Source organism: Hibiscus syriacus, unplaced genomic scaffold, assembly GCF_006381635.1.
Source record: "Hibiscus syriacus cultivar Baekdansim isolate YM2019G1 unplaced genomic scaffold, ASM638163v2 tig00001478_pilon, whole genome shotgun sequence".
In the NCBI taxonomy this organism is placed as follows: domain Eukaryota; kingdom Viridiplantae; phylum Streptophyta; class Magnoliopsida; order Malvales; family Malvaceae; genus Hibiscus; species Hibiscus syriacus.
In genome coordinates this window covers 3,599,984-3,626,726 of record NW_024061874.1, presented here as the reverse complement: position 1 = coordinate 3,626,726, position 26,743 = coordinate 3,599,984, and the positions used below count along the sequence as shown (strand labels likewise).

Sequence of the window (26,743 nt, the reverse complement as noted above, 5' to 3'; positions counted from 1 at the left end):
TTTTGTTGCATGAAGTTCCAACCATTTGGACCGATAACACAAGTGTTGTTGCCTTTAGTGTGAATCCTATATTACGCACACAAAAAACATGTTGATATGGACGTGCATTTCATTCGAGAAAAGATTCCTGCTAATCTTCTTGGTGTTAATTATGTTGCCTGTCATCAGTTGGCTGATGGCCTAACCAAACCACTAGCCAAAGCATCGTTTGAGCTATTTCATGATAAGGTGTGTGTCCAGACATGTTAGTCTGATGTGTAAAAGAGTCTTTGTTTTTTTTTTAACCAGAAAACGAGGGGAATCTTGAAGGTAGTGTGTCAGCTAGTAGTTAGTATGGTCAGTAGGTTGTCACGCGTCATAATCTGTTAGGGGAGCAATTACTAAGTTGAGAAAGTTGTTAGACTGTTAGCTGAAAGACGCGCCCATTATATAAATAGGGTTATTGATGTAAAGCAAATCAAGTGAATAGAAACAAAGTACTTTTCAAGAAAACTCTATATGGCCTTGGTCAAATGTTTTCCCTCCTAGTACTTATCCCATTACATACGACTATCGACCCTTTCCGACTAATTCGAATTATCTATCCGTCCAACCAAAACCTTATTACAATAATCATTCCTGCAGTTGCTTTACTCCCAAGACAATAGACGGTTGTACTAAGAATGTTTCGGCATCCTCGGAACATGGCAGTGACTCGGATAGCAGTTCGAGCAGTACTGAGGAACCCGAAGAGGTATTAGCAAGATGCAGATAGTAGACCGGATGTGCATATATACAAATTTTTCCTGCAAAGTATCAGAACTAGAGAAGGAAGTTGATAAACTGAAGCTGTGGTATAATGCAATTTCAACCTTGATAGATATAAGTTTTATGAGGTCATGAGTATTAATTGTACTCCTCAATTGCATCATTCATTTGATGAATAAATTACCAATTTTGCATAAAAAATATTTATTATAATTCAATCCCGATCCCCCTAATAAGATCAAATTATGGTTTTGGTTCCTCTACTATGCATGAAATTTAAAATATAGTCCTTACACATTAATTTACGTAATATGATCCTCCCACTAGGTTGTTGTAATGGATTAATTTTACTTAAAATTCATGTTTAAGTGTGATTAATATTAATATTAATATTAATATATTATTATTTTTTATATTTGTAAATGATAATATTTAAACTATATATTTAAAATTTATAATTTATGGTAAAGCGCACGACTAATATATTTGTATATAAATTCTTTACTATTTCATTTATAATTATTTATTGAACATTTTTTAATAAAATATTTTATTTCATTCTATGTGTGATAACATCTTGTATTTTATACTAGTTTTTAACAATAATGTTTTATTCTCATACAATAAGGCCTTTTTTAAATTAAAAAAAGATAATTAAAAAGAGAAAGAAAACAAGAAGGCACAGCACGACGTTAACGAATTATGCGAGACAAACGACGTCATTACTTGTGTTAGTGTATAGAATGTTAGTATAAAATTAGTTGTAACTAAAGTTGTTAAGAATTTGTTAAGTGTTGTTACTAGTTAGTTAAGGGAAGTTGTTAACAAGTTGTTATAGTTAATCAGCTGATATAAATGAGCTGCCAAGCCTCCAATCATGTAATTAAGATTCGTGAAATGAAATGCAGAGTATTCTTCTATTCTCTCTTCTGTTTCTACTATACTTAGTAGTTAGGTTTATATCATAACATGGTATCATTCGCCGAAGATCCTGAAGCCGCTGCTTCTGTCACAATTATAATCTGCCTTTAGTTTTCTTTGCAAAGCAAAATAACAGAAAATGTTAGTAGTTCTCGAGAAATCGATTGCCTAGAGCCCCGATGCTCTTAATGTTCCCGGCGACTCTGGAGCAGATTCAACACTCAATAATGGCTTCTTGGCTGCCCATTTCGCCTCTATTCATCCTGGCTCCGTCACTGTCAATCTTGGTTCTTCGGGTTTCATGGCCTACTCTCTCGAAAAGAAAAACTCACTTCTCCCCAGAATCTTTGCTGTTGTGGATGACATTTTTTGCTTGTTTCAAGGCCACATCGAGAATGTTGCTATTCTTAAGCAACAATATGGCTTGAACAAGACTGCAAACGAGGGAATCATCGTCATTGAAGCTTGCCGAACACTCCAAGACAGAGGTCCTTACCCTCCTGATCAGGTTGTAAGAGATATCCAAGGGAAGTTTGCTTTTGTTATCTACTATAACTTTTCAAAAGACACATTTATAGCTTCAGATGCCAATGGAAGTGTACCTTTCTTCTGGGGAACTAACGCTGAAAGCCATCTTGTTCTTGCGGATGATACGGAGACCGTCAAGAAAGTTTGCGGGAAGACTTTTGCTCCATTCCCGAAAGGGTGTTTTTTCACATCCTCCGGAGGTTTAAGGAGCTACGAGCATCCTCTGAATGAGTTGAAGCTGGTGCCGAGGGTGGACAGTTCAGGTCATGTCTGCGGTGCAACTTTCAGCGTCGATGTAGAGGCGAAGAAGGAATCTATTGGAGTGAAAAAAAAGTAGGAAGTGCTGCAGATTGGTCTGCAAACTACTGAGCATCAAAACTTCTCCTACTCAACACAATGCTTGCATTGGTAGTTGGAACTTGAAGCTTAACAGCCAAGTGTCCATAGTAGAAAATATCTAGGGAGAGTCAAGAGTTTAACAGCCTTGTTCTCCTTAACCAGACAAAATAGGGTGTTTTCTTGCCCAAGAGAGGCTTCAAATTACACTCGGGAGCTCATAGCTTAACCGCCTTGCTTCCAACAAAAAGATTGTCCGAATAAGTGAAGAAGAATGACATGGGGAATGTTAGTGTATGTGAACAACATGAAGAGTGTTGTGAATAGCATGAAGAGTGTTCATCAGAGAGCAAAGCTGAAAGTGTGAACTACATGGGGAATGTTAGTGTATAGAATGTTAGTATAAAATTAGTTGTAACTAAAGTTGTTAAGAATTTGTTAAGTGTTGTTACTAGTTAGTTAAGGGAAGTTGTTAACCAGTTGTTATAGTTAATCAGCTGATATAAATAAGCTGCCAAGCCTCCAATCATGTAAGTAAGATTCGTGAAATGAAATGCAGAGTATTCTTCTATTCTCTCTTCTGTTTCTACTATACTTAGTAGCTAGGTTTATATCATAACAACTTGTATCTTCACCTGGGATGAGAGAGTTGCACATGTTTCTGCGTTTTCGTGCTACACTCCCAAATTCCTCTACGAACCGACTTAGTTGGCTGGTTCGAGAACGATTCTCCTCTTCCCTTTTGCATTCTTTTTCAGTTGGTTCTATTCTTAATTTCCATGTTTTAAAGTAATTTAGTTGAATGATTCTAAACTAATTGATTTCATCTAATTCTCACAATAGTAAAATGAGTCTATAGCGGCGTTTTTCGCGGTATTTATAAGGCAAACACCAATAAAATTTCACATATAGTGGTGTTTCTATAAAAAAAAGGCCACTGAATATAAAATTTAGCGGCGTTTTTCAGTAAAACTCCACTATAGATCTCTCCCGTAGTGGCGTTTGTTATGAAAATGCCGCAATAGAGGAACCTTAGTGGAAAAAACACCACTATAGATCCGTCCCGTAGTGGCATTTTTTATGAAAACGCCGCAGTAGAGGAACCTTAGTCGCATTTGTTATAAAAACGCCACAATAAAGGTGAACCTTAGTGGCGTTTGTTACTAAAACACCGCAGTAGAGGTGAACCTTAGTGGCATTTGTCACTAAAATGCCGCTATAGAGCCGTACCTTAGTGGTGTTTATTATAAAAACGCCACAATAGAGGCGAACCTTAGTGGCGTTTGTTATTAAAACGCCGTAATAGATCTGTACCTTAGTGGCGTTTGTTATTAAAATACCGTCTTGGGATAAATAAATCTCCTCCCCCTATCCCTAGTTTGTTTCTTCTTAAACCTTTCCCTCCATCCTCAGCGAGCATCTTCATCAAATCGGCATGCTAGTCACCACCGTTGCACCGCCAGTCACCACCGTCACACTACTAGTCGCTCCTCAAGGTTCAAAATTCAGGTACACAATTAATCTCTTCTCGAAATTTTTAGGCGAAAGCCTTCTTCTGGAACTTGCTGATTATTCCATTTCCAATGTGGTGGCTATGGTGTTGTTCTCTGAGATACATTTTCTCCCCTATTGTTGCTTGTTTGGTTGATGAGAAAGTTGCTGAAGACAATAGAAAGCAAGTTGATTTTAAGTCACTGTCTCACTGATCCGTGTTAACCTTATTCTCACAAATTTTGAAACTTAACTGGTTTAACTTAAATAGTTAGGTATGTCGTTTAGGACTATAATATTCCTTAATTTGTATGCAGAAATTGGAAATTTAGTTTCTTAAACGAGTGTGTTCGATGAAATACTCCTTTTGAATGTGTTCCATAGTAGTTTCTAAATGGTGTTAGGTTCCATTATATTTGTTTTATTTTATGTTATTTAATGGTTTATTTGTTTGAATTTCTAGGCTCTCTATCTTGTTTGATTTGAGACAAGTTTTTCTTCTTTGTTATTCTGTTTCAAAGTCTCTAACACTGTTGTTTTAACTGAACTTTTCCTATTGTCCCTGTTTTACAGGCTAGAGGGTTGAAGATGTAATACCCCAAAAATTTAGATAATGACCAAAATGGAAATTTGGAAAGTTTGATGGTCAAAGTATAAAACTAGGGAAAAGTTTGAAGAATTAAGTGATAAATTTCCTAAAAAGTATTTTCTTCCATAAATAGATAGTTTACTCTTGAGAGTGGGGTTTTGCTCCGAGAAATAATAGTGTGCTCGGAGGGAACCGATTCCCCCCCACTGTTCAACGGTTGAATATTTGAATTTTACACTTAGGGGACCGATTCCCCATGAGGGGGTACCGATTCCCCCCACGCTCCAAGCAAAAATATTAATTGTTTTCACACTTAAACGGCTCCAATAACTTCATTAATGATCCCCAATGTTAAAAAGTAATTCAAGGTGTATTTAAACAAGCTTAGAAGCCATTGATCAATAACAGGAAAGATCAAGCAACTAGAATCAAGAGAGAATCAAAGAGAAAGCATCAAACTTGAAGTTTGAGCATTTCAAGTCTATTTTTCATTCAATATTCATTTTGCTTTCAAGAACACTTATTGTGCTCAATTGTATTTATTCTTGAGTGTTCTTTCTTTTTTCTAGAATTGTGAAAACATATTTTTCCTTGTGAGGTTTTTCTTGTACGTTTGCAAATTTGTAATCTTCTCTTTGAGAAAAGAGTGTTCTTAAGAATTGGGGTATATTCTTGAGGGAATTGTAAGGTTATCTCTTTGGCCTCAAAAGAAAGAAAATATTAGTGAATTTGTTGGAAAATCCTTAGTGTGGATAGCTAAGGTAGTGGACGTAGACTTTGGTTGATAAAGTCGAACCACTGTAAATCACTGTGCAATTACTTTCAATTTTCTGCAAAAGCTTCCACCAAAATTTTTATTGCCAATTCACCCCTCTCATGGCCGATTCCATCGATCGATTAACTCAACAATTGGCATCAGAGCCTATCTCATTTGAAGGTTTAATCACCTCTTGAGTCGATTCGGGAAAAGTTACATCGATAATCAAAGTCATCAATGGCCTCTACTTCAAACTTCGACTCCGGTCTCGATTCGATGCCCGTCAACAAGCCTCCTTTCTTCAATGGGGCTAACTATGCCTATTGGAAAAATAGGATGATGTACTTCATTCAAGCAAGTGACATGGGAGCATGGAATGCCATAGAAGAAGGATACATCAAGCCTCTTACTCATCCAAGATTGTGGAGTGAAGGAGAGACAAGAATGTTCCAACTCAAATCCAAAGCCATCCATATCATATTTTGTGCTCTTGGACCAGATGAATACGGAAGAGTTTCATCTTGTACAACTGCCAAAGAAATATGGGACAAACTTCAAGTCACTCATGAAGGTACCGATGAGGTAAAGAAATCTAAAATTAGTATTCTAAAGCTTAGCTATAAAAATTTCAGGATGAAACCAAATGAAGATATCAAAGCTATGACGGATAGATTTTCAACAATTGTCAATGGTCTCAAATCATATGGAGAGATCATTTCAAATGAAAAGCTTGTGAGGAAATTAGTCTACTCCCTTCCAAAATCGTGGCAATCAAAGAAGATGGCAATCATCTAGTCTAAGGACCTAACGTCCTTAACTCTTGAAGAACTAATCGGTTCCCTTCTCACTCATGAAATGATGCTTGAAGATGAAGTGGACCTCGATAATACTGACGAGACACCAAAGGATAAGGAGAAGAAGAAAAGCATTGGAGTTGCTCTCAAATCCACAAAAGATGAGAGTGATTCAAATGATGATGATTATGACTAGGAAATAAGTGAATTAACTTGAATAAATTCACCTTACCTATTGTGAGGTTGAGCTATTGTAAAAGCTTTTAATTATTTTATAACTCAGTTTGAGTGGTTTATGTTGAGATAGACCTAATGAAATAACCTACGTAAGCGAGAATGATTAGCCACCTTTTATGAAAAACGATGGGCCGTTTTTCTAGTACACTTATTAGAATCCTGAGGATAGAGGGCTAAACAAATATACGCTTTTGTATATACTCTTTGTAGACACATCGAGGAATTTGGTGGATGAAGGGGTTAGTTGTGTGTTATGAGTTTACCCTTATCTATAAAGTTCAAGATTAATTTCACTTATTTAAGAAAAGGATTGCTCATCATCACTATGTACTAGTTCAAGATACGTTTACTAGTGCTTAAGCTACTGATCTCGCTATTGCTCTTCTCATGTTTTAACTTTATTGCTCTCATTTTTACGGAAGAATTCTTTCGCATTAGCGGGGAATGTTGGTAATGCTAAATTTGTAATTGTCTTTTAAAGGATTTTAATTCTATGTTTAATAGAATTAAATTGTGATTTGAAAGTGACTATTTTGCCCTCACTATTTAGCCTATAAATAGTGGGCAATTTCATTCATATCCCAAGCAAACATTTTCTTTAAAACACTCTTCCTCTTTAGAGTGTTTTTTTGAGTTGAGAGAAGAGAAGTGTCATCCAAGTTCACTCTAGTATTCGGGTGTACAAATTTTTGGAGAGCCGTGCTAACCTAAGGGGATTGTTCGTCCATTATAGCGATTACACACATTGGGGCAAATTTGCTTCTAGGGCAGCGGATTACCACAACACGGTTATCATTCTGATTGATTATTTTATTTAATATTTTCCAATCAATGATAACGCCTTGTTTTGCAGCAGTATATTTTTCCAACAAGCTGGTCGATTACCTCTATGCATGGTTGTAGTTGGGTTCAATTGGTTATTTAAACTTAAACGCAATCTGGATGGTACGATTCACAAGTACAAGGCATGCCTTGTAGCAAAAGGATACTCTCAAGTCCCAGGCCAGGATTTCAATAAAACTTTGAGTATAGTGTTAAAATTTACCACGATGAATGTTATTTTGTCTCTTATTATTACCAAAATGTGGGCGTTGAGGCAAATCGATGTTAATAACGCATTCCTTAATGGTGATCTAGATGAGAATGTCTTTATGTATCAACCCCTTGGTTTTGAGTAATGTGCATCCGATGGTACCGGGCTTGTTTGCAAGCTACGAAAGGCTCTCTACGATCTTCGACAGACTCCTAGGAATTGGTATGCTAAACTCGATAACTGCTTGTTGCAGCTCGGTTTTGCTTAGTCAAAAGTAGATGCCTCTTTGTTTATATTGAACAAAGGTGGTGTGTATACATATGTGCTTGTATATGTCGATGACATCATAATTACTAGACAGTCGAGTGATGAGATTGAGAGAGTTGTTTGATTGCTCAACGAGAGGTTTTTCCTAAAGGATTTAGGGGATTTGGGTTATTTTTTAGGTATCGGGGTCAACAGGAATGATCGTGGCTTGACACTCAGCCAAAGGAAGTTTGTGCTTGAACTTCTCGACAACACTGGTATGCTGCAGGCCTCGCCAGTCCCCACAGCTATGTTATCTCCCACGAGTTGTCTCGAAATGAAAGGGAACCATTGAATGATGCTCAAGAGTATCGCAGTATCGTGGGTAGCGTGTTGTATATGTTTCATACTCATCCGTATATAATATTCAGCGTGAACAAAGTTGCACATTTCATTCATATTCCATGCGTGCAATATATGAGTGCCATTAAACGTATACTGTGATACCTAGTTGGAACCCTAGACTATGGATTGAAGTTTGCTCCAACAACCTCGGGGGTCAAGGTTACAACTTTTTCTGACGTAGATTGGGGGGCCGACTTTGATGATCGTAGATCCATATCAGGCCATGGGGTGTTTGTTGGCAGCTGTCTTATGACTTGGAATTTCAAGAAACAAAAAATAGTCTATAGACCATGAAGGCCGAATAATGGAGCAGCATAGATGTCACAGCTGAGGTGAATTGGATTTCTGCATTGCTTGTAAACATGAGGGTTTTGTTGCATGAAGTTCCAACCATTTGGACCGATAACACAAGTGTTGTTGCCTTTAGTGTGAATCCTATATTACGCACACAAAAAACATGTTGATATGGACGTGCATTTCATTCGAGAAAAGATTCCTGCTAATCTTCTTGGTGTTAATTATGTTGCCTGTCATCAGTTGGCTGATGGCCTAACCAAACCACTAGCCAAAGCATCGTTTGAGCTATTTCATGATAAGGTGTGTGTCCAGACATGTTAGTCTGATGTGTAAAAGAGTCTTTGTTTTTTTTTTAACCAGAAAACGAGGGGAATCTTGAAGGTAGTGTGTCAGCTAGTAGTTAGTATGGTCAGTAGGTTGTCACGCGTCATAATCTGTTAGGGGAGCAATTACTAAGTTGAGAAAGTTGTTAGACTGTTAGCTGAAAGACGCGCCCATTATATAAATAGGGTTATTGATGTAAAGCAAATCAAGTGAATAGAAACAAAGTACTTTTCAAGAAAACTCTATATGGCCTTGGTCAAATGTTTTCCCTCCTAGTACTTATCCCATTACATACGACTATCGACCCTTTCCGACTAATTCGAATTATCTATCCGTCCAACCAAAACCTTATTACAATAATCATTCCTGCAGTTGCTTTACTCCCAAGACAATAGACGGTTGTACTAAGAATGTTTCGGCATCCTCGGAACATGGCAGTGACTCGGATAGCAGTTCGAGCAGTACTGAGGAACCCGAAGAGGTATTAGCAAGATGCAGATAGTAGACCGGATGTGCATATATACAAATTTTTCCTGCAAAGTATCAGAACTAGAGAAGGAAGTTGATAAACTGAAGCTGTGGTATAATGCAATTTCAACCTTGATAGATATAAGTTTTATGAGGTCATGAGTATTAATTGTACTCCTCAATTGCATCATTCATTTGATGAATAAATTACCAATTTTGCATAAAAAATATTTATTATAATTCAATCCCGATCCCCCTAATAAGATCAAATTATGGTTTTGGTTCCTCTACTATGCATGAAATTTAAAATATAGTCCTTACACATTAATTTACGTAATATGATCCTCCCACTAGGTTGTTGTAATGGATTAATTTTACTTAAAATTCATGTTTAAGTGTGATTAATATTAATATTAATATTAATATATTATTATTTTTATATTTGTAAATGATAATATTTAAACTATATATTTAAAATTTATAATTTATGGTAAAGCGCACGACTAAATATTTGTATATAAATTCTTTACTATTTCATTTATAATTATTTATTGAACATTTTTTAATAAAATATTTTATTTCATTCTATGTGTGATAACATCTTGTATTTATACTAGTTTTAACAATAATGTTTTATTCTCATACAATAAGGCCTTTTTTAAATTAAAAAAAGATAATTAAAAAGAGAAAGAAAACAAGAAGGCACAGCACGACGTTAACGAATTATGCGAGACAAACGACGTCATTACTTGTGTTAGTGTATAGAATGTTAGTATAAAATTAGTTGTAACTAAAGTTGTTAAGAATTTGTTAAGTGTTGTTACTAGTTAGTTAAGGGAAGTTGTTAACAAGTTGTTATAGTTAATCAGCTGATATAAATGAGCTGCCAAGCCTCCAATCATGTAATTAAGATTCGTGAAATGAAATGCAGAGTATTCTTCTATTCTCTCTTCTGTTTCTACTATACTTAGTAGTTAGGTTTATATCATAACATGGTATCATTCGCCGAAGATCCTGAAGCCGCTGCTTCTGTCACAATTATAATCTGCCTTTAGTTTTCTTTGCAAAGCAAAATAACAGAAAATGTTAGTAGTTCTCGAGAAATCGATTGCCTAGAGCCCCGATGCTCTTAATGTTCCGGCGACTCTGGAGCAGATTCAACACTCAATAATGGCTTCTTGGCTGCCCATTTCGCCTCTATTCATCCTGGCTCCGTCACTGTCAATCTTGGTTCTTCGGGTTTCATGGCCTACTCTCTCGAAAAGAAAAACTCACTTCTCCCCAGAATCTTTGCTGTTGTGGATGACATTTTTTGCTTGTTTCAAGGCCACATCGAGAATGTTGCTATTCTTAAGCAACAATATGGCTTGAACAAGACTGCAAACGAGGGAATCATCGTCATTGAAGCTTGCCGAACACTCCAAGACAGAGGTCCTTACCCTCCTGATCAGGTTGTAAGAGATATCCAAGGGAAGTTTGCTTTTGTTATCTACTATAACTTTTCAAAAGACACATTTATAGCTTCAGATGCCAATGGAAGTGTACCTTTCTTCTGGGGAACTAACGCTGAAAGCCATCTTGTTCTTGCGGATGATACGGAGACCGTCAAGAAAGTTTGCGGGAAGACTTTTGCTCCATTCCCGAAAGGGTGTTTTTTCACATCCTCCGGAGGTTTAAGGAGCTACGAGCATCCTCTGAATGAGTTGAAGCTGGTGCCGAGGGTGGACAGTTCAGGTCATGTCTGCGGTGCAACTTTCAGCGTCGATGTAGAGGCGAAGAAGGAATCTATTGGAGTGAAAAAAAAGTAGGAAGTGCTGCAGATTGGTCTGCAAACTACTGAGCATCAAAACTTCTCCTACTCAACACAATGCTTGCATTGGTAGTTGGAACTTGAAGCTTAACAGCCAAGTGTCCATAGTAGAAAATATCTAGGGAGAGTCAAGAGTTTAACAGCCTTGTTCTCCTTAACCAGACAAAATAGGGTGTTTTCTTGCCCAAGAGAGGCTTCAAATTACACTCGGGAGCTCATAGCTTAACCGCCTTGCTTCTAACAAAAAGATTGTCCGAATAAGTGAAGAAGAATGACATGGGGAATGTTAGTGTATGTGAACAACATGAAGAGTGTTGTGAATAGCATGAAGAGTGTTCATCAGAGAGCAAAGCTGAAAGTGTGAACTACATGGGGAATGTTAGTGTATAGAATGTTAGTATAAAATTAGTTGTAACTAAAGTTGTTAAGAATTTGTTAAGTGTTGTTACTAGTTAGTTAAGGGAAGTTGTTAACCAGTTGTTATAGTTAATCAGCTGATATAAATAAGCTGCCAAGCCTCCAATCATGTAAGTAAGATTCGTGAAATGAAATGCAGAGTATTCTTCTATTCTCTCTTCTGTTTCTACTATACTTAGTAGCTAGGTTTATATCATAACAACTTGTATCTTCACCTGGGATGAGAGAGTTGCACATGTTTCTGCGTTTTCGTGCTACACTCCCAAATTCCTCTACGAACCGACTTAGTTGGCTGGTTCGAGAACGATTCTCCTCTTCCCTTTTGCATTCTTTTTCAGTTGGTTCTATTCTTAATTTCCATGTTTTAAAGTAATTTAGTTGAATGATTCTAAACTAATTGATTTCATCTAATTCTCACAATAGTAAAATGAGTCTATAGCGGCGTTTTTCGCGGTATTTATAAGGCAAACACCAATAAAATTTCACATATAGTGGTGTTTCTATAAAAAAAGGCCACTGAATATAAAATTTAGCGGCGTTTTTCAGTAAAACTCCACTATAGATCTCTCCCGTAGTGCCGTTTGTTATGAAAATGCCGCAATAGAGGAACCTTAGTGGAAAAAACACCACTATAGATCCGTCCCGTAGTGGCATTTTTATGAAAACGCCGCAGTAGAGGAACCTTAGTCGCATTTGTTATAAAAACGCCACAATAAAGGTGAACCTTAGTGGCGTTTGTTACTAAAACACCGCAGTAGAGGTGAACCTTAGTGGAATTTGTCACTAAAATGCCGCTATAGAGCCGTACCTTAGTGGTGTTTATTATAAAAACGCCACAATAGAGGCGAACCTTAGTGGCGTTTGTTATTAAAACGCCGTAATAGATCTGTACCTTAGTGGCGTTTGTTATTAAAATACCGTCTTGGGATAAATAAATCTCCTCCCCCTATCCCTAGTTTGTTTCTTCTTAAACCTTTCCCTCCATCCTCAGCGAGCATCTTCATCAAATCGGCATGCTAGTCACCACCGTTGCACCGCCAGTCACCACCGTCACACTACTAGTCGCTCCTCAAGGTTCAAAATTCAGGTACACAATTAATCTCTTCTCGAAATTTTTAGGCGAAAGCCTTCTTCTGGAACTTGCTGATTATTCCATTTCCAATGTGGTGGCTATGGTGTTGTTCTCTGAGATACATTTTCTCCCCTATTGTTGCTTGTTTGGTTGATGAGAAAGTTGCTGAAGACAATAGAAAGCAAGTTGATTTTAAGTCACTGTCTCACTGATCCGTGTTAACCTTATTCTCACAAATTTTGAAACTTAACTGGTTTAACTTAAATAGTTAGGTATGTCGTTTAGGACTATAATATTCCTTAATTTGTATGCAGAAATTGGAAATTTAGTTTCTTAAACGAGTGTGTTCGATGAAATACTCCTTTTGAATGTGTTCCATAGTAGTTTCTAAATGGTGTTAGGTTCCATTATATTTGTTTTATTTTATGTTATTTAATGGTTTATTTGTTTGAATTTCTAGGCTCTCTATCTTGTTTGATTTGAGACAAGTTTTTCTTCTTTGTTATTCTGTTTCAAAGTCTCTAACACTGTTGTTTTGACTGAACTTTTCCTATTGTCCCTGTTTTACAGGCTAGAGGGTTGAAGATGTAATACCCCAAAAATTTAGATAATGACCAAAATGGAAATTTGGAAAGTTTGATGGTCAAAGTATAAAACTAGGGAAAAGTTTGAAGAATTAAGTGATAAATTTCCTAAAAAGTATTTTCTTCCATAAATAGATAGTTTACTCTTGAGAGTGGGGTTTTATAGAGATCATATTGTTGGATTTGGAATTTTAGTAAAGAAAAATTAGTATGTGTTTAAGCCGGTAAGGAATCGATAATTGTAGATCAAATTGGAACTTTACAAAATTTTGAAGGATGATATAAAATGGTTGGAAATATTATTTTAATATTTTGGATCAGAGAAATTTGGTTTGGAAATGTGCAATTTTTCAGATTTAACTGAAACAATGAAATTTAGTGACTAAAACTCAAGTTTTGAAAATTTCATGGGAAATTTCGGAAATCAAAGTCAAAATAATTCAGCTTTGACTTTGAAATATGATAAGGATGAGTTGTCATGGTTTTATGGTGAATAAGAAGATTCATTAAGGGTGATTTGGTCTTATCTGAAGTGAATGAATATTTTATTCATTTAAAGTTAGATTAAATGTAAATTAAGATAAAATGCACCCAACATTTCATCCAAATTGTTCATTTTCTTCTCCAAGTTGCGTGGCTTTCTCCAAAGGTGAGAGAAAGCTTCAATTCCATTTTTAAGAAAATTCATTTGGATTTTGAGTATGATGTGAAATAGAAATTGTTATATGCGAAAAATGATATCATTTGGTACCAATATTGCATGATAATATTGTTAGTGTTCAAGTTCATCTTGAGTTGATGAAGGGGATGTTGATTTCTTGAGTTTTATGGGTTATGAAGAGTTAAGTGATTTTAAAGAATTGGTGTAAGAATTGATGAAGAACATAAGGATGAGGTTAAAGAAAACAATTTATATTTTGAAATTAGCAGTGGGTTTGAAAATTCATCAGAAATTATATAAAAATAATTTGGAGGTTATTTTTATATATTTGTGTTCATATATCGATATAGTTTTGTTTAAAACAAACGGGGATCAATTTCAAGGTGTATACAAAATATATGAATTTTTAACCAAGAAAAGGTCAGAAAAAAATCGGACAACAGATTATGCAAAACAGATTCTGTTGGTCAACTTTGAAAATTCACCATAAATTGTACATAATGAATTAGAAGGGGTTCTTTATATGGATTGATTCGTATTCGAGTCTAGTTTTCAACGGAATAAATGCAATTGAATTCCATGTATGTATATCAATACCGAGTACTGATTATTTAAAGGTAGTGCGAGTTGTCTGAATATGGAAATTTTAGAATTTAAGTGGAAAGGGATTAGAAGATGAAGAGTAATATTTAAATGGTGAATATATATTTGAATGCATGGAATTGAATTTAAATGGTGAAGGGCCATTTTGTGTAAATTGGAAAAGTTGGTTCCAATGTTAAAAGGAATCGTTAAGTATTGAGTATTTGGTAGAAAATGAGTTCCAAATATATTATGGAGTTATTTTGGGATATGTTTATGTTAGTACAATACTAACATATGTATCATTATGAATTTTTGATTTATACAGATTGTGATTGATTTGCGATTGAAGCAAGTCAAGTATAAAGGGTTTATTGTGGAACATAGTGAGGCACATATTTGGAAAATTTTAAAGTGTCAAGGTGAGTGCAATACATGCATGACATTATACATAGATGTTTTATACATCATCAGGAAGACTTGTGATAAGTCTACCTTATTTATATCAGCATGATATTATGTCATATTTTTATAAATTGACATGAGATTGATATGTCACTGTATGAAATTATAATGCATTGATTATGGAAATTGTGATATTTTACCATGAATATTATTTCGGGTATTAACTACCCAATGTTAAATTATGATAATATACTTTTCCATGGATGGATCAAATAAAATAGACTGTATTCCCAAGTCAGTTATTAAGGGATAGTGTATAGTTGGCATGCCATAGAGTCCAGCAGCAGGCTGCATATTCGGGAATACACTAAAGGATGCCTAGTGTATATGGTGGGCACGACCTTATGTGTCATATTTGGGACTGTACTTAAGGATACCTAGTACAGATGGTGGACATGACCTTATGTGTCATATTCGGGATTGCACTATGGTGCTTATATTTGACTCGTGTACCCAGGGTCCTCAGAGTTGTATATTGGGCTATTGCCTATTGTTTATGGCTATTGTCTATGGTATATGGTTATGGAATAATGGCAACTGTATTGGTAAAATAATCTTACGAGCTTATGGAATAAATGGTAAGTATATTGGTAAAATAAGCTTACGAGCTTATGGGATTAAATGGTAAGTATATTGGTAAAATAAGCTTACGAGCTTATGGGATAAATGTTAAGTATATTGGTAAAATAAGCTTATGAGTTTATAGGATAAATGATAAGAAATGTTATATCATTTTGACCATTGTAAAATATTGGATTTGCAAATAACATGATTTTATGGCATTTTGAATTTGTCATTGAAATTCATGCATGAATTGTATTGCATTGTCTATTGTTTTAATTGCCTCACTAAGTTTATACTTAGTGTGTGATGATTTTCACGCGTAGGTAAAAAGCCAATAGTGGAATAAAGAGTTCAAAGTGACATCAAGCATCGAAGAGTATATTTCAATATCAGTAAGACATCATATGATGGAATTTGACTTAGATAGTGGCATGTAATTTGATAATGTTAAATTGGTTTTGTTGAATTAATTTGGAAACAAATTGGTAACTTGATAGTGATGAAAGGTTAATTTTTATGAGTTTTATATGTAATTTTCGGAAATTACTGTAGCATTGTAGCAGTTACTGTAGTAATGAAATGTACCACGTTTTAAAAAAACTTCCAGAATGCTTAAGGGGTACCGATTCCCTACTACAGGAATTGATACCCTCACTGTTTACTGTTACTGTTCACTATTCACTATTCATAAAAAATCGTTTGTTTTAAATTTGTTATAATGAATCACGATTCATATGATATGATATTTTCATAATATCATTTATCATTTTAAGCAAATAAATTATTGAATCGATTTTGAAGTGAAAATAGTTTTAAAAATTCGGGTCACATCTATAATCTGTATAGGTATAATTATACTAGTTATGGGTGTTACAGAAGAAACATTTGAAGAGGCTTAATACTCCAAGGCATTGAATGTTGTACAAGCTTGGTGGTGCATTTGTATGTTATTTTCTCCAATATTTTTGCCATTCTCTGATTTGATGCTTCTGTCTTTTAATTTTGTTTATTTCCGACGGTGCTACCCATGTCTAGGTACAGTTTATTTTATAAAAAATATTTTGAATGTATTGAATTGTTCCTTTAATGTCTTTGAATAAATTAATCAAATGAAAAACATGCTGACTTTTTGGATGAGTTGATTGCAATTGATCCACTGTTTAGATTTATTGTAAATGAATTGTTACTATTGGCCACAACCAAAACTTGACTTTCTGTGTGTAGGAGATTTTGTGCAACGTAAACTGATTTTAAGAGATCATTGTAGTTTCTTGTCGAATTTCTTTTCTATCCATGTTCAGTGATCTTATACAAATTTAGTCTCTTCACATCTTCTAAATTAGTCATTATATATAATTATTACTATTAAATTGTAATGGCTTGATCATACTTCACCTTATCTATACTATTCTTTGATTTTAAATAAGATATCAAATGAGTTAGTAAAATAATGATGAACCAATACTTAGGAATTATCTATGAAGAGCCACTTTACTTTTAGAGGGTAAAGTGACATTCGCTCACTACATCAAGTTTAGTAGTTAGCTTCGGTTCTTGAATGTTTGTTTTTCTTGTTTGTTTTTAGTTTGTGTTTACTTGTGTTTACTAATGTCGAAACATCAAAAGACATGCAGTAAATAACCCGATCACCCATATGTATGGACAGAGTAAGACAAATTGTTTGTGGATTAAACTTTAGAAAATTTAATCCACGATCCCTAAGCAAAATCGTCGGAATGTCCACGTAGCGTATTTGCTCTGACGACGGATCAAATTATCGTTGGGAGGCTTTCAGTTCATTCTTGCCATCGAAACCCGATGATGACCCGAAAGGAACTCCTATTGCTTCATACCCTTCCATGGTCGATCTCCTACTTCAAGGTAATAATCTCTTAATCTTTCAGCCGCTATATTTTTATTTTGTACTCTCAAATTTCATAGATAGTACGCATGATGTTTGAAGCTTATTGAGAACGATGAAAGAGGAGTGGATAAATACCCGATGTTTAGAATCAATTGGGGAAATCTGTGGCGCTGAAAGAATCTTCAATTGCAAAAGCATTATCTATCCTCGATGAAGACGACGCTGCATCTACTGTTACTCCAAGAAAACTCTTCTCTCTTTTACTTTAATTCTTTTTGTTTAATGTTTGATTTAGTTCCCAAGCCACCTCAATCAAGTTTCATATTGTAGGTGGAAGGTCGTTATCTGTTTCAACTGAAGCACTGAAGCGCGTGAGGAGTCTTCTTCGTGAACCGAAGCTAGGGGATTTATTTGGTGAAATGGATCAAGAGTTTCTCCATATATAGTTTACACGAAGGCAAAACTTAACGATGCTTCATCAAACAAGGAAAATTGTTTTTTTACTTTCTTTCCCCCACGAAGGAGCAACGAAGACTAAATTCTAGTGAACAATTTTTTTTTAATTGAAAGTGAAAGAACCTAGACTACATTCTAGAGAACAATGTTAAACTACATTACATTTAATTTTAATGTTTATAAATTTTAATTTATTTTGTTGTTAAGTATTTTTCTGAATAATTTGTCTTAATTAAAATTTATGGTTGTTGTTAATTAGATAAAGCTACATGATATTAAATTTAGGTGATGTAAAGCATAAATTAAATATGCAAAATCAATTAATCTTAGGTAAATAAAGGTAATTAGCGGTGTTTGTTCCAAAAACGCCGCTATAGATCTTGACCTTTTGCAGCATTTGTTCCAAAAATGCCGCTATAGATCTCGACCTTTTGTGGCATTTGTTCCAAAAAAGGCCGCTATATATCTTGACCTATTACGGTGTTTTTTGTTCTCAAACACCGCTAATGTAAGCGGCGTTGGTATGTCAGGCGCTTCTTGCGGCATTTTTGCTATCGCTGAGAGTGCTTTTAGTGGCACTGAAAAATGCCGCTAAAACTCTATTTCCCTCAAGTAGCTTCAAAGCACTAATAAATCCACACACAAGGAAGAACTAGCATTCGCCACATTTCCATTTCTTGTTCAATCATATGTTTTCACAAATATTAAAATTGAATTTGAGTTGAATTTATTGTTTATCAAATTCGTTATTGTAGGGTGATGGAACAAGACTTGGTCACAAAAGTTTTACCATGTGACTAAGAAATACTAGAAGAAAAAAAGATGGTTGTCATGTATCGTGTACTATCAAATAAAATTAATTTTTCTCAATATCAATAATTAAATAGGAATGAGCATATTATACAGAAGAAAATAAATTCCTGATATTGATTTGCGTTGATTCTAATCCAGATAATCTATAACAAAATGTAAATAACAAAAGGGGAGGTTTGGTGAGATAAGAATTAAACTAACTGAATGAAAGTAATAAGAATCAAAATAAAAGATTCGAAAACAATTATGGAGAAAATAGCCTCAAGCTTCACTTTGACTCAATTCACTTTGATCATCAAAATGGATTTTACTCTGGGATTCATGTCGGTTACAGTCTACAAGGATCAACCCTTGTAACTTTCTTTTCTCTTTGATAAACCGATCTTCCCAAGTCAACCTCTAAAATTCAGTCCTGGAATGGACTAACTACAACTATCACCGCTAGAACAAATCATATTTATTTTTGGAAAAGCCCAACTCAAATTATGTTGTCTCTTAATGAGAATAAAATCTGATCCTAATTTCCCTTTGCGGACTGCCGTTAAGTGAGTTTACAAGAAGTCAAATGTTTTACAAGTTGATCATTCGTCCTAACTGTTAATCAAAACAACATTCAGACCAACATCAAATTTTTGAAATGAAAACATTTTGATTTTTAAAGAAAATTTTAATTGCCAATCAAAATTTGTAGAAAACTAAGAATGTAATATGACGATGTTAAGTGTTTTTCAATTCTTACATTTGGAATTGAGTCATCTCTACCTCTAGGGTAAATGTCAAAATTAGCTAAGCATGATAGAAATCATACTTAACATGTTTTATGAAAACAATAAAGCTTAAAGTAAAGTAAGTAAAGATGAAAAAGAGAAAGAAATCTTATGTAAAAATAAAAAAGAAGTAACAAAAGTAAAATCTAGATATGTTCAAGCTATACCCTAAGATGGTATTTATAGTTTTCCAAATCCTTAAAGATAGCATAGAAAATGCAAATAATGCTAAACATTAAAAGAAAAATCCAAGTGTTTTGAATTCAAACTTAAAACTAGGATTCCTAAAAGATCTCCTCGTATAGTTCTAACTATACTGCTTCCATAATCTTCTGACGCTGACTGGACCTTCTGAAAACTGCCACGTCAAAACGCGTCATGCCCAATGTAGTGTCCATGTCTCCAACCGTGATCTAATAATAAAAAAATATAGATTGCGCCCTTCTTACTGCTAGTTCTAGAAAATAAGTAAAACATAACCAAATCAGCAGTAAAAATCTGATAACACGGGAAAATTAACAACTAAATAATATAAATCAATAAGACTCATCAAATTCCCCTCACTTATGACATGCTTGTCCTCAAGCATGCTTCAATTGAACAAGTTATAAACTCCATTTACCTTCCTCTGCCTCGTCTCATATCAAAGCAAGTCATGCAATTCAAGTTCATAACAATCATCCAAGATAAGATATCAATCAATTGGAAAACACAAGTTGGATCAAGCTAAACAAAATTATAACATCCAGTCATTCATTAATTTCAATGCAACCCAACTCAACACCTCACAAAGATTGACTCAATTCATTCAATGTGTTTTTAGGTGCAAGAACGCTCAAAGACAGAACCAAATGTGATATTTCTATAAGCATGTAAGAAAATCAAATCTCCATTACTTAATTAGAACAAGATGCAATAATCATTGAGTCTTGAAAAAGGTTGTAATGTGGCTTAGGTAAAGGTAGGGAATAAGGCTAAAATGAGACTAAATATCAAGACATGTAAGATATTTTCAAATAATTAAGTCAAAGTCCAAAATAAATGCAAGTAAATAAAACAACAAAGTAATTCATCAAACAATAAAACTTAAAGCAAACCATTATTTTTGTTTTCTTTTTCTATTTTTCGAACCCTTTTTCTTTTGTTTTTTATTTAAATCCTTTCGAATTTGATTTTCTATTTGTTTCTTTTTTCTTTGTGTGGATCATGATCATACAATGTTCAACTCATACTATTTGTATTGACAAGGGTGGAAGAGAGGGACAAATGGAAAGGATCAGGTTTAAATTTATGGTGAAAACAAAGAACGGGAATAAGCTCAAACATGATTAACTAATGGGAAATAATAGGGTAGGCATTTTGGGTAAAAAGTGGTCGTGATTCCTAAGTGCCCAAATCATTTCAAAGCATCAAGTTCTTATGTAGTCTCGACAAGTATTAAAGTACATGTTCTATAATAATAATGACTAGTTCAACACATTCAATTAAACAAGAATAAGAGCAAGAATATAAAGAATATGCTTGTAAAGGTTCAAATCTTACCGAAAATGTGTACATGCATTGAATTAGGCATATTTCAACCAACAAAGTCATGAAATATCACAAAAAATATACTCAAATCACTACTCATGCCATCCATTATTATAAATATCTAGACTCAAAAAACCGTATGGTCACAAGCAATCATGGCATAACAAAATATTCAACAGAGGTAAAGGATTTCAATGGAATTTTCCACCAATTCAACCAAGGCATACTAAAATCAAAACATGGAGATAAGCAAGGTGAAATTCAACTAATTATTTACCCCTTCACTTAATCCGTATTGTCCCAATACGTAGAATTTAAAATACAAGATAAAGGATAGAGAAGACTCCCTATGTTCATTGGCGACCATAACCACGGTCGCGGTGAGAGGTGCTAGAGTGAAGATAGGACAGAATCTCAATGATGTTCATCTCGATGGTGTGGAGAGGGTCATGGACTTCATTCATTTGTGTTTGTATGTCCAGACAAGGTGCCTTTGGTGGTGGTTGTGGTGCATTGCAACGGAGAAGACTTGTTCTCCTCGAGGACTCATCACTCCTGGCGGAACAAAGTAAGGTGCCACAACAGTACCAACAAGTAATCTCATCGAATCCAAACAATACTCATCTAGTTCATCCATAGAAAATGTATAAATAAAGTTTATAACATTAAAATTGGCTATACAAGCACTATGAGTAATATAAGGACCAGGGATAAGTGGGCGATTAGATCGGATGACGATCTCAAAAGAACGGGCAAACCAAAAGCCCAAATTTACCTTTATACCAGTTAACATACCCCAAAGAAATAAATGTTCAGTCGTACTCAGGGAAGAAGAAGAATCATTTTTCCCGAGTAGTTATAAGCTATAAATCGATGTATGTAACGCAATGTTGGATCATGGATATGAATAGCTTTAGTCGAGCGAGCATTGAAGGGTATATCGACAAGTCTTGTAAGTGTCGCGTAAGTAGAATCTGCATCAAAATCCTTTGGCATCTCAAGTAAACTAGTTAGATATTTGTAACTTATGATATTTTTCATGAATCCCATGGCAAGATTAAACACATAAATAGACATTCAAAAATGATGGCTACATAAACAGAAAGAAACTACATTAGGATACTCGACATTGATAAGACGATCCTGCAAAAATGCGAACGTAGCATAGAATTCAAAGACAAGTTCATATAATGTGTCATATTTAATCCGAGAAAAAAAGTCCAATCAATTGATTCAAAATAAGCATAAACAACATATTGCAAATGTAGATTTTCCAAAGTCTGAGTTGGAATAAACTTACAAACACGAAAGGGTCAATGTCATACCGACTCGAAGCAAACCAACTGCTCGTTTACAGAGTACAAATATCCTTTCAAGTTTTCTTTAGCCGCAACTACATAAGAATGCCCTCGACGGTTACACTCAGGATCGTACGAAGGCACCGGTGGGCTTTTAGGATGTGTTGGAAATTCGCCCGAATTAGATGTATCGAATGAAAAATAGGGTTGCTCGGTGTGACAGTGAGAATCGGAAGCGTGCTCAAGCTGCCCTATCGATGGAAATCTGGTAGTGAAATCCTTTGTAAAAACCGAAAACATGATGATACATTAGTAATGGTGGAATTGAAACAGGTTCGGAACTTAGCTCATGATATTGGTATGATGTCGCTGAATTCATCAATATGAAGGCATGGTCAAATGCCTCGATCGAGAAGATAAAGATGCCAAGGTTGGCATAGAATGGAATGAAGGAGATAGTGACCGTGAAAGTGAGTAACGACGAGCATTACTTAGGTCATATATGTCTGATCAGTGTGAATGACGACCGATGAAAGTAGGAAAGGGTGGAGGAGCATGGAACGACTCGAGTGCAGTGGGATCATTGTTACCTGCTGTTAACTTCCACCACGACAAGGAGAAGGTGATGTCATTGCGTCTAAGTCATTTGACACATCCACGAACACTAGAGCAAATTATCATCTTCGGCTACCGAGTACCATCAGTGTAATAGTTGGATCATTGTTACCTTGGTTACGAGTTTGGACCATCGTGAATGGAGAAAAGAGGTACGATGACGCTAGAGATGAGTGGGGAAATGAACTAACTGGGGGTTATGGTGGAAGAGTGTTTACGGTCGGTTTGGAAGGAAGAATGGGCGAAAGAATTAGAGGAAGAAGAATCGAATGAGAGAAAATAAAATAAAGAGTTTTAGGGTTTAGATCACGTGGGATAGATATAAAAGAAAATGATTGGGGAAAGGAATTTTGAATTTAATAAGATAATAAAAGTGTGAAGAGATAAGTAACATGTGGGGCGCAAAGAATTTTAAAAGAGAAAAGGGAATGCTAGGTCAAACATATGTTAGACATAAGAGGGAATGTTTGAAATTGGGTAAAAGATACAAAGGTATAGGTGACAGGGTTATAGTAAATTTGAAATTGAGATTGCTAATGTGCGTCACGTCTTCTTCATTTCTACTAACATTCTTCATTTAATGAAACATTGCACTTCACTGCTGAGAGGGAGTTCAAATGTTTTGTTGTGTTGGGGGTCCAAAATTTTGTCTGATTCGATCGAAAACACTACTTTCGACTCCGTTTAAGCCTGGATAAACTTACCGCGATGCCTAAAAAATAAAAATTATAGTAAGTAAAATGCCTAATAAAAATTAAAATCGAAGAATACAATATTAAAAATATGTTGCCTCACATGAAGCGTTTTGTTTAACGTCGTTGAGCTTGACGACCTGATTCAATCTACATGTTCTTCCAAACTAATTTCTTCAACTAAACAGGCCATAACATTGTCATAAAATGGTTTCAACCTTTGACCGTTAACTTTGAATCAAACTCTTAAGTCATCTTTAACTTTGATTGCGCCATGAGGGAATACTTGGGTTACCGTTAAATGTCTGAGCCACTTTGATTTGAGTTAACCTTCAAAAACTTTAAACTTAGAGTTAAAGAGTAAAACCTTTTGACTAAGAAAAATATTTAAAGGAAATTCTATGATCGTGGAACTCTTTTTTTTCTTTAAATGTCCAAGCACTATCTTAAGATTTTCTACGGATTTCTCAAGCTCTTGGATATGAAACTTGCGCTCCTTGTTGACCGCATCTATTTCCATGTTACATTACTTGAACTCCTAATATGACTTATGCTCTAGCTCAATTGAAAAATGGCATGGTTTTTTGAAGACGAGACAGTATGGTGACATTCTAATGGAGCCTTTGTACACGGTTTTATATGCCCAAAAGGTATCGATCAACTTCAAACTCCAAACCTTGTGGTCTTGCTTGACTATTTTTTCAAGGATCACCTTAATCTCATGATTCTATACTTGTTCTTGTTCGTTTGTTTGTGGATGGTAGGTTGTGCCAGTTCTCTACCCTTACTTCTTCATCAGCACCTCAATGACTCGAATGACGAAGTGAGTTCCTCTATCGCTTGTTATCACTCGTGGTATACCAAACCTAGAAAATAAAATTCTTCAGAATGTCAATAGTAGTTTGCCATCATTGTTTTGGGTAGCCTTAACCTATACTAATTTATAAACGTAATCAAATGCAAGAATAATGAATGTATTTTTGAAAAAAAATGAAAGAACCCATGTAATCGATTCTCCAAACGTCAAAGATTTCGCAGATCTGAATTGGCATGAGAGGCATTTCATTCCTTCAACTTAGATTACCCACGCACTAACATATTTCTCAAGCTTTGCAAAACACATAAGTGTCATGGAAAATGTTAGGCCAAAAGAATATGCACTCACGAATTTTGTGTGCAATTAATTGTGGTCTAAAATGGTCGCCGCAAGAGTAAAAGTGACAAAAGTGAGTATGAAACTTACCTCACTTTTGGCAACGCATCACCAAATTACTTGGTCTAAGTAGTGCTTCCAAAGGTACGGATCGTCCCAAATATAAAATCGATATTCTAGCTTAATTTTGGTTCTCAGTAAATCTATCAGCAACTTACTTGTGGCTAAATAATTTACCATGTCTACAAACCAAGGGGCTGATTTTTACGCCAAATCAAACTTTCCTCTAAGAACTCTTCTCAGAGCGGTGGATCGATTGTGGAAATCAAAAGTTGGCTCAGATGATCGGTTACCAAATTCTCACATCCCTTTTTGTCTTAATCTCCATAATAAATTCTTGAAGAAGCAAGATCCAATAGATTAATCTCGCTTCACCTCCTTTTTGTTCATCAAATACGTCAAGGTTGCATGATTAGAGAAAACAATAATTTTAGTGCCAAGATGATATAATCTAATTTTTTTAACGTAAAAATGATAGAAAATAATTCTCAGATTATGTTATAGAAGGAAATATTACATACTGCCTTTTAACAGATGACGGTGAGCCGTCAACATACCAGGAGACAATAAACAGCTTAGATGCTTCACTGTGGATGATGGCAATGCAAGAAGAAATTGAAGCCCTTCATAAAAATAATTCATGGGACCTTGTGCCACTACCACAAGGAAGAAAGCCAGTTGGTAACAAATGGGTCTTCAAAATCAAGCGAAATGGTAACGATCAAGTGGAGAGGTATCGTGCAAGACTGGTGGTTAAATGATATGCTCAAAAAGAAGGTATCGATTTCAATGAAATCTTTTATCTTATGGTTTGACTAACAATAGTTCGAGTAGTCTTGGCAATGTGTTCTACATTTAACTTACATCTAGAGCGGTAGATGTTAAAACAACTTTTCTTCATGGAAATCTTGAAGAAGAGATTTATATACTCCAGCCTGAAGGTTTTGAAGGAAAAGAAAAGAAGAACTTGGTTTGTAGGTTGAACAAATCTATGTACGGTCTAAAGCAGGCGCCGAGGTGTTAGTATAAGAGATTTGATTCCTTCATTAAGTGCCTTGGATACAACAGACTTAATGCAGACCCTTGTTCTTATTTCAAGAGGTTTGGGGATAATGATTTTGTTATATTTTTGTTGTATGTGGATGAAATATTGGTTGCAGGACCCAACAAAGATCATATTGAAGAATTGAAGGAACAACTAGCTAGGGAATTTGAAATGAAGGACTTGCGATTAACAAACAAGATTATAGGGATGCAAATTCACCGAGACAGAAGTAATAGGAAGATTTGGCTTTCATAAAAGAATTACTTGAAGAAGATATTGTCACTATTCAACATGCAAGATTGTAAGCCAATTTCTACCTCACTTCCTATCAACTTCAAATTATCCTCCAGTATGAGTCCTAGCAGTGAAGAAGAGAGGATGGAGATGTCTCAAGTACCGTATGCATCGGTAGTAGGAAGTTTAATGTTCGCTATATGATATACACAAGACCAGACATTGCACAAGCAGTGGGAGTAGTTAGTTGGTACATGGCGAATCCAGACAAAGAGCATTGGAATACAGTAAAGAGGATCTTGAGATACATCAAAGGGACCTCAAATGTTGCATTATGTTACAGATGATCAAATTTACTTATCAATGGGTATGTTGATTCTGACTATACAAGGGATTTGGATAAAAGCAAATCTACTACAGGATATGTGTTCAAAGTTGCTGGTGAAGCTGTAAGCTGGGTTTCAAAATTGCAGTCAGTTGTAGCTACATCCACAACAGAGGCAGAATATGTAGTAGTACACAAGCCAATAAAGAAACAATCTGGCTGAAGATGCTATTGTAGGAGTTTGGGCACAATCAAGAGTATGTCTTTATGTTTTGTGATAGTCAAAGCATCTTGCATATAGCAAGGAATCCAATATTTCATTCAAGGAAAAAACACATACGAGTTCAGTACCATTTCATTCGTTAAAAGGTGGAAGAAGGGACGATAGATATGCAGAAAATCCATACCAAAGACAACATAGCGGATTTCATGACGAAGGTGGTCAATACTGATAAATTTACTTGGTGTCGATCCTCTTGTGGCCTGTCAGAAACATAAGCAACATTAAGGTACAATGTAGAAAGAATGGTCTGAATATATGATTGTTCCAATCAAATCTTCAA

General features: G+C 35.1%; 1 long non-coding RNA gene and 2 pseudogenes across 1 annotated transcript; all 3 read left to right on the top strand.

Annotated features, from left to right (window-relative positions):
* The first annotated feature begins 1,807 nt into the window (after nt 1-1,807).
* LOC120126949 lies at nt 1,808-2,565 on the top strand (annotated as a pseudogene).
* Nucleotides 2,566-2,616: 51 nt separating this feature from the next.
* Nucleotides 2,617-25,253, top strand: LOC120126942. Its single transcript, XR_005516490.1, has 3 exons — nt 2,617-2,796; nt 7,880-7,887; nt 25,243-25,253. It is a non-coding gene; the product is annotated as an uncharacterized LOC120126942 (long non-coding RNA).
* On the top strand, nt 10,257-11,013 carry LOC120126933 (annotated as a pseudogene).
* Nucleotides 25,254-26,743: the final 1,490 nt, after the last annotated feature.